Genomic DNA, 12,403 nt, shown 5'->3' on the forward strand with positions numbered 1-12,403 from the left:
ACGGAATGGGGGAAAACCCGGACTGGATTTCTCCCGTCGTACGGAATGGGGGAAAACCCGGACTGGATTTTTCCCGGAGTACGGAATGGGGGAAAACCCGGACTGGATTTCTTTCGTGGTACGGAATGGGGGAAAACCCGGACTGGATTTTTCCCGGAGTGCGGAATGGGGGAAAACCCGGACTGATTCCACTAAGGCCGGCGCCGCCCTGCCCCGCAGTCTCAGAGCGCCACAGCAAAAACGGCGCTGCCGTGATCGGAATGTCTCGAGACCAACACCAAAGATGGCGGCGCGAGGCCCCCACCCCCTCTGCTGTAGAGAGGCGTCTATCATGTTGCCTGACCTCCAATCCGTCTCCGAGCTCCACCCCGCGCTCGCAGCGCCGTCTCGTCGCTGTGCTTCCCGCTGTGGGGACGGGTCGGGGCGCTCGGGGGACAGGGCAGGGCGCTCGGCGGCGCCGGGCGCGGGCGGCAGGCTCGTGGGAGGCGGCAGGCACCGGTGCGCGCAGCCCCGGCGGTGGCCCGAGGCCCCCGGCGGTGCTCCGCTCCCCTCACGTGACGTCTCTGTTCGGTCCCGCCGGGCCCGGCCGGTGTTGTCGGGATCTCCCCTGGGAGCCGCACGCGGCGGCAGAGACAACTTCAGGCTCTCCAGGAGATCGTCCCCGGGGTAAGCGGGGCCCGGCGGGGCGCCCGTGGGGTGAGGTGAGTCGAGTCAGAGGGACACGTTTCCCTTCTCCTGGCTGTTGGCGTTTGCTCCCTGGGCAAGGGCTCTTTTTCCCACTGCGGGCTGGTCCTTGCCGTGTGTGCTGGGAAGGGTGGAGAGGCAGGGGCTGTAATAAACTATATTTTAAAGAGGATTCTTTTTTTTTGTTAAGCTTAGTAAAACTTCAGGACATTGATATGTGATTTCCGTGTGTATTTCCCACATAGCTGTTAACTGCTTCTAACAAGCTGCCGTTTGTTCCCGAGGCTGATAAGGAAGGGGGGAGGGAAGTCTGGCAGTGTAATTGAACTACACCAGCTGGGGACAATGAGAAGCTTCCTCTAAACAAGGAGTCAAAGTGATTTATATAAGACTGGAAGGGGAGGAAAAATACCTATTAAAGGCGCATGCTCCAAGCCGGGTTCATCTTGCGGACATCGAGGAAGACTAAAAATCTTCATCACAGAGACCCCGGCCCACAAAGAAACCCCCAGACCACGGACGCCGGTAACACAGCCCAGGAACATGCATGGGGAAAACTTTGCAACTGAGCATGTGCAAAAAGCACATGCCCCAGACTATGTATGGATAAGAACCTATGTACTGAGCATGTCTGGACGGGAACCCGGAGGGTTCAAAAGGGGAAGTTTGAGAGCTTGGGGGGGCGGCGGCGAGCTGTGAGAGAACTTTCTTTTGTTCTAAACAGCCCCCGCCCTCCCTGCGTGTGCCGATTGTCTATCTACCGCTTATTAATAAATTTGCTTGCTACTGTAAATTGGCTTCTTCAATTCCTTTAAGGCATTGCTGGTAACTTATACAGGGGCGAAGGGCCGGGTGACGGTGGGGTCCCAGAGCTGTGGGGTTGGGCTGTGCTGAGAGGGGCGGGCGGGTCCCCATGGGTGAGCCTGAGCATTGGTTTGGGGGTTCAGGAGCCCGGGGGGTGTTTGCAGCTCTGCCAGGGCTGAAGCTGGGCTGGGCCGTGGAACAGACACAGGGGAGCTGGGGGAGGGTTTGGGACTCCCTGCAGGGAAAGGGGGGCTGGATGGAGCCACGGGCTCGTGCTCGTGGGCAGACGCTTGTCCAGGGCGCTGGGATCCGCTCAAACTCCAGTTGCCCTCGTGCCCAGGGATGCAGGGTCTGAGGGATTGGATTTCCCTGTGGCTTTGCAGGAGAACAGGGATGAGAGGAAAGGCGGTGCCAGAGCTGTGTCCCACCGGGCTGTGTTTCCCTCAGAGGACAGAGAGCCTGTGGGCTGAGGTGAGATTGCTGTGAGTGTTGGCATGAGCATGCCAGGGAAGGGGGAGCTCGGAATGCCAGGAGCCGATGGAACCATTGCCTTGGGTGTGTTTAGTTTGTGTCTCTGGGAGCTGGGACTCGGGCTGGAGAGCTGTGGTTGGGAACAGAGGGTGGAGCAAACCTGCTCCGTGGATTCGTAAGGAAGGACAACCCGGGTGTGGGATGGAGCAGCAAGGGGGAGGTGGTTGGAGTTGGCCTGGGCTGGTCAGGATCAGCCACAAACAACCCACCAGACTCCTGAACCCTCCATGGACATGTCCAGCCCAGCAGCAGAAACCCAAGTCATTAATTTTCAGCAGAGGAAAAATTCTTGGTACTGGCTTATGATCTGTGGAGAATTTCCTTTGGAATGATCAAGCAGAGAGTATATCAGTGCAAAGCATCTCTTTTTTTTTTTGTTTTGTTTTGTTTTGTTTTTTGTTTGTAATTTCCTCTCTGGCTTCAATAAGTTTTGTGTGCTCCTGTTATGGAAGCAGCGTGTTTTTATCTTGAAATTTGGGGTGCTTTGGCTTATTTAGGGTTTTTTTTCCCACACTGATTCAGGCCTTCTGTGCATAATCCACGTTGTCCTACAGGACTGCTTTGGTGCTGAGTCAGAGAGAGAGAAGGGAAGTGGCTTTTCCTCCTCTGGAATGTTTCGAAGCATAAGTGGGACATCATCCTGTCCCTCCCCAAAGCTCTACAGGCACATAGGAGTAGCTCAGGGCTGGCCCAGTTCTCTGAGACAGAACCATGGGGGAGAGGTTTAAGTATTAATAACATCTCTACTGTCACTTGGTTGCAAAGATTGGGTCCTGTAGTCCCAGAGTGTTAAGGAAAACAAGGAACTCCTGTTCTTCCTGGCAAATCCCGAGGGATCTGCTCTGGGTCCAGGCTGTCCGTGCTGGAGCGCCCTGGTGGCTGCAGAGACAGAGAGAGCCCCAGCCCAAGTGGCCTTTGGCCCCTTGTGCGGAATGTGGGGTGAGCCTGGGAGCATGCGGAAGGTGAGAGTGAGGGCTGTGCTCCAGACTGACGCTGGGAAGGGCAGTGTTTCCCTGGAGAGGTGAGGTTTGGGCCCACAGGCTGAGTTTGAGGAGGGTCAGGGTGACAGACGCTGCTGCCTTTTGTTGCCTGCTGAGGTTTTCTGCCCCCGCCCCCCCCGCCCCCCCCACCGGAGATTTCCTGCCGGGCTGTGGCACCACAGGGAGCAGAAGGGAAACCTGCCCATCCCGTGGGCACTGCCAGCCTTTGTCCCTCTGTTTTCCCTCCAGCCTGGGAATTTGTTGCTGTCATTGCTGAGGCCCCCACATCTGGGGGTTGTGTCCTCCTTGTAGCCCTTCCCAGCTCCAGCCATGAGCTCCAGTTGTGCTTCTGTGTGTCTGGCAGCATCTGCTGGGACTGTGCTTCCAGTGCATCATCCCTGGAAACATCCTGTTGTTCCAGACCACTGGGGACAGTTTGGGCTCATCAGCTTCAGAGTCCCTGAAAAGAACCAGGAGAGTGGAGTTTTGTCCAAGTGCTGCTTTCACCCCCCACTTGACAGTGTGTGCTTTGTGTTGGAGGTTGTCCTGTGTTTGCACTGCAGATAATGTGCCCTTCTCAGTTCAGCTCAGCAGATCCCAAGGGCTCTTCCAGGAATGTTTGTTCTTTACTTCTCTTTGGGATACCTTAATCTCCAAACTGCCACGAGCAATTCCTTAATTTCTCCTGGGTAAACCAAGTGCCAGAGGCAGCTTGCCCAGGAGCCCAGAACTGTCTTTGGAGCAGAGACTGCTGACAGCTACCTGTGCCTATCCCTAGCCTGGCCCTGTCCACAGGGAGACACTGGGCAAATACCATTACAGGGAACAAAACCCCTTCCTGCCAGAGGATTTGTCCTGTGCAAATCAGTCCCGGGGACAGCAAGTGGACTTGGGACATCCATCAGCTGCTCTTCCCCCAGAAAGCACCATCCCCATGGGCATTAATGATGTGCCCTGTGCCCACCGCTCACCCTGGGAGGGTGGGGAGGTGGCCTGGCACAGAGAAGCTGTGGCTGTCCCTTTGTCTCCTGCAAAGCCACAGGGAAGTCCAATCCCTCAGACCCTGCATCTCTGGGCATGAGGGCAACTGGAGTTTGAACCGGATCCCAGCGCCCTGGACAAGCATCTGCCCACGAGCATGAGCCTGTGGCTCCATCCAGCCCAACCAGCCCCTCTTTCCCTCCAGGGAGTCCCAAACCCTCCCCCAGCTCCCCTGCGTCTGTCCCATGGCCCAGCCCAGCTCCAGGCTCTCCCCCGGCGCTGCATCAGCTCCAGCCCTGGCAGAGCTGCAAACACACCCCCGAGCTCAGCCCCTCGGGCTCCTGAACCCCCAAACCAATGCTCAGGCTCACAAACAGGGGCTGACGTGGAACTGAAAAAGGTTTCAAGACACTCCAGAACTCAGAAATATGTTCATGCCTTATCTGGCCAACTGTAGTGGATTGCCCATGGCCAAATGCCAGGTACCCACTAAAGCCATTCTCTCATTCTCCCTCTGCAACTACACAGAGGAGAGAAAAAAACCAGCTAAAGATTTATGAGTTGCGGTAACAGCCGGGAGAGGTCACTTACTTAATGGGCAAAACAGACTAGAAGTGTGGATATTACTTAAATTTATTACTAACAGGATTAATTGAGGAGTGAAACACAATCGATAATTGGAAAATGTCATTATTTAATGATGTAATTGGCTGCACAATTGCCATTTTCCAGTGGATCTGTGTACAGGTGGGATTTGTTGTGGGAAGGTGAAAAAATTAATTAATTAATTGCTAACTAATGGACTATTAATTAGTACTGCAGAGTGGAGTGGGGTGTGGGTCATCTGCAACTGATTAGTTGCTGCTATGTGTAACAGTAATTAGGAAATTAATTAGGTAATTAGTTACTCGCTTCATGGCTTTAATTGGTTCATTGGTTTGTTACTTAATTATTTAGTTAATTGGTTAATCAGTTAATTTTTTAAGTGGCTAATCAGTTAAATACTTCATTGATTCATTGGTTAATTACTTTATTGGTTGGGTAGTTTAGGTAATTAATTTCTAATTAATTGCTTAGTAATCAGTTGTCATTTTTGGTGTAGTTCTGATTGTCCACAAGTTAGCAGGCTTTTCATTGACTCCCCCCCCCAGTTGCAGTGGTCGGTTTTGTTCGCTGGGTGGCGCTGGTGCGCATTGTTTTTTGTGTTGCAGTTCTCCTGTTTTGTTATCATCTCTTGACCGCCATATAATTAAATTATAGCATAGCAAACTACTTAGAGAACTTCACTTAGTTTCTCTCTGTCAGATGTCATAACACCTGATTATAACTAATTGTATTTTTGTATTTGATAAGCACCACAAATTTTGTTAAGATAATGTATAAATCTGAAATGGGCTAAACAGTATAGAACTTACATTTGACTTATATTTAGGCCAGATATGAATGCTATCAACACAGGCAGATGGGAAGCTTTAATACATATTTTATGCTGTTACTTTCATTGAAAGTAAAAACAGAATTTAGTTTTTAAGGTGGAAATCAGAAAGATAAACTATTCAGATCATTCACAATTACGTGTGAGAATCGTGGATGGTATATCAATATCTACACTGCAGAGGTCTGAATCTAGGATTATAAGTATTTCATTTTCCCCTTCGCTGATGTGCAAATATATTACGACTGTGAAGATACACAACTCAAACCCAAGTGCCCTGAATGAATCTCTAAACTTTTAAATTTAAATTGTCAGGAGTATATCTGAGTGGAAAAAATATTATTCTTGTTAGAAAATTTTAGTGTAATTTTATTGCATTTTTTTACCTAGATATCACAGGATCTCAGTTACAATATTGTGTTTCCTGCAGGACTGAGATTGCAGCAAAAAAATCTGTCATTACTGAATCTGGGTTAGGTTCATTAGTTTGGCTGAAATCTCAACGCAGTAACAGAAGGTGGATGTAAGTGAGCTACTCAGAGTTCTACTGGAGTGAACACCCCCTTTCTTTCCAATGCAGGAGGAGATGCAGTGGGCATTAAGGTGATTAGCCTGGTTTGAATGGAAGCTCCCAATCCACAATTTAAAGGTGAGATTCTAAAACCAAATATGACAAATCATATTCTCTTAGAACTTGCTTTTAGTCAGGAAGAAATTGTATAAAGCTACACAAGACAATGATATTTCCTAATATAAATGATGGCTAGTAAGGAGACATGATGCAACTGACTTCAGTGACAGATCAAAAATCCAAGGATTTATGGCAACCAAAGTATTACTTCTCGTGATTTTTAAAGCTGCACACAAATCTTCCTCTAGACAGTCAGAGGAACAAAACACAGAGGATAACTGCAATGATGTATTACTGTTTGTTTGACCTCGTTCCTCACAAGAAGAGGACTTTAGATCAAATGTGTTCACACCAAGGCTGACTGTGCCCTCCTTATAGTTACTTGCCGACTGAAAGTTGGGCCTTGGAGAATTAACATTTTAACTATTGGACTTCAAAAAATATATTCCACTCTTTCTATGGCAGTGAAAATACACCCTTGTTTCAAGAAGAAATATTATCTACCACAACACAATTAAAAAAAAAAAAAAAAGACAATTACAGACAGACTATGAGGTGTAAAAGCAAACCACAGTATCCCAGTGAAACCCTGTAAAATCAGTGCTTTGATATTGCTGACTGACCACTGGATGCCACTACTGTTCCACTGAACTAAAGTTGTCATCTTCTGACTGACCTACTACCTCAAAGAGGAGAGTTTAAATACCACCACTATGCGCAATTTTCCACAGAAAATAAGCTGTTAGATTTGTAATTATTAATGGCTTTTCAAGTGTTTGGTGTGTCAGTGGCATATTTCTATTGAAATTTAATGTTCTAATTATCTGAAATTTGAGCTAAGAAAACAAATTACAGCCCTTGGCTGTGGAATGGATTTCTGTGAAAATACACTTAATAGTTTGGTGCCTTAGTTCTCACATGTTTAAAATTAACACCACTTCTGCTCCCTTTTCTCTGATAAGCCTTCAGAGTCTGGGGTTCTGTGCTTATTTTGGAGTGCTGAACTATGACACAGGTTTGTTTATTTGCAGACAATAGAAGAAGTCTTGTTTTCATGACGGGGAAGAAATCAGATAAACCACACACTGTTCTTGTGGACACCATATTACACTCTTCATTCACTGCTTTCTTCTGAAATGCTATTTTCCTGCTTTTCAAGAGCTGTGGGAGCTTCTCTTTATTTTTTCGGTGCTACTTTTTGCTCTTTGTCCTTTACAAACACACTGCATCAATGTCAAACACTTCGAAGTGCCTTAGTGTTTGGTAATGGCATTAGCACAACTATCTCAGCAGCTATCCTAGTGAAGGAGAGCAGTTAAATGCACAGGATTCAGTGACATTTAGCCCTGCCTATAGGGGTATTTTATGAGTGTGAGATGTTGAACAAATTTCTACGTAGTTTTTTCAAATGGAGATTGAAACAGGTATGCAAAATACTGCACATATTCTCTGAAGATGGTGCATGTGTAGTACAGGACACGTGAACAATTGTTTCATGTTATGAGTTGCTATTGCTACTAACATCAAAATTTGTCATGAAGTATCTGCACCACTGAAACCCTTCAACACAGTTGAACTAAATGGCATTGTCTGTGTTGCTCCTTACCTCATGAGAGGTCTCTTGAACCATTAACAGTCTCAACAATTTCAGAAGGGAACCTGAGTTGCTGGAGGCTTTGTAGCCATCTGATGTTCTACCCTCCTCCACAGGTCCTTGGTGTAAATCCAATGAAAGCTTACCTGGTGCCTGCCTCCCAGAATGGAAGGAAAATCTGAGTGCCTATGGTACGCCTATCATATGTGGAGATAGTTAAATGAGGTAAATAAATGCTCCCATCTTTCACCAGAAATAAGGTTGCAGAGAGAGACATGTGCTGGTGTAGCTCCCTGAGAGGGATTAGTATCTAAGGCCTCATTGACATTAGATCTGGGGAGTCCCATTCTTCTCCTCATTCTTTCTTTCCCCTCTCTCCTCTCCTGGATTGTCTTACACTGGCTCTAGCATATGTGGAACCATCCGTGAAACAATTCACTTGCTAAGCTGTTGGAACACTAGCCCTGCAACAAAAAAATTGTAATAAATAGAATTAATGGGCTGAACTGACTCAGACTAGGGTACAATAAAAACCAGGACTTGTGCAAAAGCATAACTGTGTAGACATGTTTGGGGAGGAGCAGTGAAACAGTGACAACCCGTGATTTAGTTGGCATCTTGTCACTCACCCTGAGGCACTCTTGTTCAAAAGTTTTGGCTGTAGTTTCTTTTCTGCTGAGTCATCATCCTTTTTGTGTTGCACCACCTTGGATCCCTGATGCTTAGTTTGCTTTCCATGGCTCTGGTTCAGCATAATGATGTGGGTGGGGGATGCTCTGACAGGTAACACCATGTCATTCCAAGGACATTTTTGTGACTGTTGGTGTCCTTGGTCAAACCCCTGGGGACAGATAAGCATCTTCTTCTCTACTTTTTTTAATCTGTCAGGAATTAGCCTGAAGTCTCACAGTCCAAGTGCAAGAGCAGAGGAAACTTTTGGACAAAAGTTGAATGTCTTTTAAATAGTGAGTCAAGAGACTCTCATGTACTGGGGCACTGGAGGTAGAGGAGTGACTGAATTGCACAGGTGGGCTTAAGTATGTAAAGTCCTGTATCCTACTATAGGTCTCTGCATCTTTGGAGCCTCCAATGGGCTCCAGAGATATCTGTTAAGATCAGTGCGTGACTGGAGCTTCTAATGTGTGAGCTAGAACCGAGAGCAAACCTTAAAGCGCTTAGTAGTGCACAGCACAACCCACAGCCTGGCTTATGAGGTTATTTTTATGCATCTCCACAAAGAGACATGAAAGCCCCATGAGCTGGGCTTTGTCGAGACACTGTTCTTACACCAAATGACAATGAAGGAGTCACAGGCTGCCACTGGCCTACTGAATAACAGGATCAGACGTTTTAATGAGCTTCTGCAAGTCCAGTGTTTGTCAGCCCTGCTGATTTGTAATCAAGGAGGACACTGCTATAGAAACCACTCCAGCAAACAGCATTTTTGAATATACCTAAGAAGATGAGTTTGAATTGAAATGCAAACAGACTGTGAATCAGTCCACCTCTTTCTGAATTGTAGGACCCTGTTTGCCCTACTGTTCATGTTATAGTTTAATCCAACTTGAATTTAAGTTTTCAGAGGTATTTTGTATATCTCATTTCACAAAGCAACTAGTTTCCTCTGGTTCTTTAATATTTTTCCTGTTATAATTATTAATCCCACTTTTTAGCAAAGAATTACAAAGAAAAACTATAAATAAATCTTCAAAATTTCTCTAATAATTTATTCTATAAAATACGTTTATTAAAGAAATGGAACTAAAACTAATTTCAAGAATAATTGCCTATATGGCAGAGTGGAACAGCTACGAAATAACACAAGTTGTTTAGGCGTTTTAAACTGCTGAATTATAAAGCGAAATGAAAGGATTCTGCACATAATTCTTTCAATTAGATTAAAGCAAACCCAAGTAAAGAAGGAAAAAACTGTTTAAGGAATTGTACTCTTAAAATCTGGGTTACTGTCAAAGACCTGACATCCACTACAGGATATTTATGATGTTACTCAAGAGAGCACAGAAATATTTGATGTTATCCTTTACTGTATCCCTTAGGACCCCAAACTTGCAATGACATCCCTCTTTCCCTATACCAAAATCCTACTTATGAACACCTGTTACAAACCACGTTAGAAAGGTGTGTCTTACTTCTCACTGTAGTTTACAAAGACTATGATATACCAAACTGGTGTATTATCAATGAAGGATTGTGTTGGGCTACATTTTTCCATAAGGTAAAATTTCCTCTCACCTGAATGTATCTCCCAAAGACTTTTCCTTTCCTGGCCAGCCTTTTAAAAAAACATAACCAAACCCGATCCAGGATGCACAGCAGAGTGCTTGGGAGAGTTCTCCTTTGAATAGCATCAGCTTCAGGAACAGCTGCTAAGATCAAATGGACAAAGGGAATTCAGCACCACCCACTCTTTGTATTATCTTTTAAACCTCAGGAGCTTAATCCTTTCTATGAACAAGGTCTGTTGTCCCGCTTGCCATTATCACTAACATATATTCTGGGTAACTCTGCTTTCTCCTAGGAGTGCACCTGCAGCAAAGCTACAGTATAAAGGTCCAAAGTCTCTGCAAATAAACTGGGTCATAAAATGGAAGTTTTCTTCTGCACTGCAAGGAATGATTTCCTATGGCCTAAATAACAGTAAAAAGAATTTAGTTGTTAAAAATGTTTATTCGTGTTTTTGCAAAGGTAATAAGAGCCAAAACAATAACCAGTATTTCTGCAAGCTGACAGAATGTGCTTCCAACACAGCAAGAAACAGTCAGTTTACCAGCCCCATGATCTCTTTCGTCTGCCTGGAGAGATTGTTATAGTCTGCCCATAAACGAGAGAAATAACTTTACTTCCTACATATAGGACAGGAGCATATTTCATTTCTGGGAGTTAAATTTTTTTGAGAATTTTGGAAGGCTGACTTTGACTTTATTTGGCATTTTTCCATTCTCAAGTTGACCTTTGAAAACCAGAAATGTTGAATGAAAAGGAATCTGGACTCAGAGCAAGCAGCATGGAAGAGATGTAAGGAGATTTATCACAGCTACTTTTGTGACAAGAAAACCTACAAGGCTCGTTTTCCTTCACAATTCCATCCCTTATTGCATGTCCACTTGGTGACCCTAAGAGTGAAAATGTTAATGTATTTCCTGTATCCTGTGTTACCAATTTCTTATACAGAAAAAAAAAAATTAAAAAAAAAATCAAAATTTACCAACTTGGGTGGATAACTGACTTTAAGAAAGAGTGTGTAATTATAATGTATTAAAAATAAGTATTTTATATCCTGATTCCTGTGATTTCTTTGTGATGGTGTCTTTCCAGTCATAATAGCCATTCTGTCTACTGCATTCTAAGCCTCTTTCCTGTCAATAATTGTTTTATTACTTTGTGATCTCATCTATAACACCCTAGCTTCTGAAGAAATGATGAGAATAATCCACAATCCCTTACCTTTACTTTGTTTAGATGTCTGTGATGTGTGCTCTGAGTCCTCCAACAGAGTATTCTCCTCAGAGCTAAAGAGAATATTGGACCATTAAAGGTAAGGGTACAGAGAATGGAGGTGAACAGTCTTTAAATACTCATTAATCACTAGGAATTAAAACTGAATTAGAACTTTTTTTCCCCCTCAGCAGAACTTGTTCTGGTGACCTCATCTTAAAAAAAACAAAACAAAACAAAACAAACAAGAACACAAAACCCATAACAGAATAGGGTTGATAATATTGAAAATTATTGTTTACTAACCTGGAAATATATTAGGATGAAGAGGGTCAAATTTGGAAAAGGCAACACATCACGTATCATCACATATTTAGTGGTGTGATGTTGAACAGTTTAACTGATGTTCTCTGGGCAATAAGGCACATGCCAGACTGGGTATCTTGGTGCTCCTCCACCATCACTCCCAGACACAGAGAAGGCTGTCAGATAGGTGAGGTCTTCCACAGAGAGGCATACTTGTGATAAATGACTGGGAGAATAACCCATTGAGAACAGCTGTAGAGAAGGACTTAGGGATTCTCGTGGATGAAAAGCTGGACATGAGCCATCAGTGTGTGCTCACGGCCCAGAAGGGCAACCCTATGTGGGCTCTATCAAAAACACCACAGCTCCAGGTCGAGGGAGCTGATTGTCCCTCTCTCCTCTGCCGTCGTGAGAGCCCACCTGGAGCACTGCATTCAGCTCTGGAGTCCTCAGCACAGGAAAGACGTTGCCCTGACAGAGTGGGTGCAGAGGAGGCCACAAGATGATCAAAGGGCTGGAGGACCTCTACTATGAAGACAGGAAGGGAGTTTCTAAAAGACAGAGTGACGTTTTATAGAGGCAGATAGGAGACACGGGTTGGGTTTAAACTGAAATAGGAGAGATTTAGATTCGATGTTAGTAAGACGCTCTTTACTGTGAGGGTACTGTAAGGCACTGGTACAGGTGGCCCAAAGGAACTGTGAGAGGCAATGACCTTCCAGGCCGCGCAGCAACGGCGGGCCCAGACCCCGCGGGCACCTCCCGCAGCCAAACCAGTGGTGCCCTCGCTCATCCTCCCCCACCGGCGCTAAGGGAGCCGCGCCCGAGGCCCCACCCCGCCCTCGGGGCCGCCAACAGGTGCCTGAGGCGTTGCCGTGCCCGAGCCGAGCTTGGGCCACCCCGGCGGGCGCGGAGCAGGTGCCGCCGGAGGTCTCCCGGCAACCGCCCGGCCAATGGCAGCGGGGTGGGGCGGCGCTTTAACCCCGCGGGGCCCAGCCAGG

At 46.0% G+C, this 12,403-nt stretch overlaps 1 long non-coding RNA gene across 1 annotated transcript; it reads left to right on the top strand.

Annotated features, from left to right (window-relative positions):
* Positions 1-527: 527 nt before the first annotated feature.
* Positions 528-10,904, top strand: LOC126635724 (uncharacterized). The gene is made up of 6 exons (XR_007627767.1): positions 528-701; positions 930-1,509; positions 1,872-1,959; positions 5,996-6,064; positions 7,757-7,865; positions 10,180-10,904. It is a non-coding gene; the product is annotated as an uncharacterized LOC126635724 (long non-coding RNA).
* Positions 10,905-12,403: the final 1,499 nt, after the last annotated feature.

The sequence above is a fragment of the Myiozetetes cayanensis genome, unplaced genomic scaffold (assembly GCF_022539395.1).
Source record: "Myiozetetes cayanensis isolate MyiCay16 unplaced genomic scaffold, myiCay2020 scf12, whole genome shotgun sequence".
Lineage (NCBI taxonomy): Eukaryota > Metazoa > Chordata > Aves > Passeriformes > Tyrannidae > Myiozetetes > Myiozetetes cayanensis.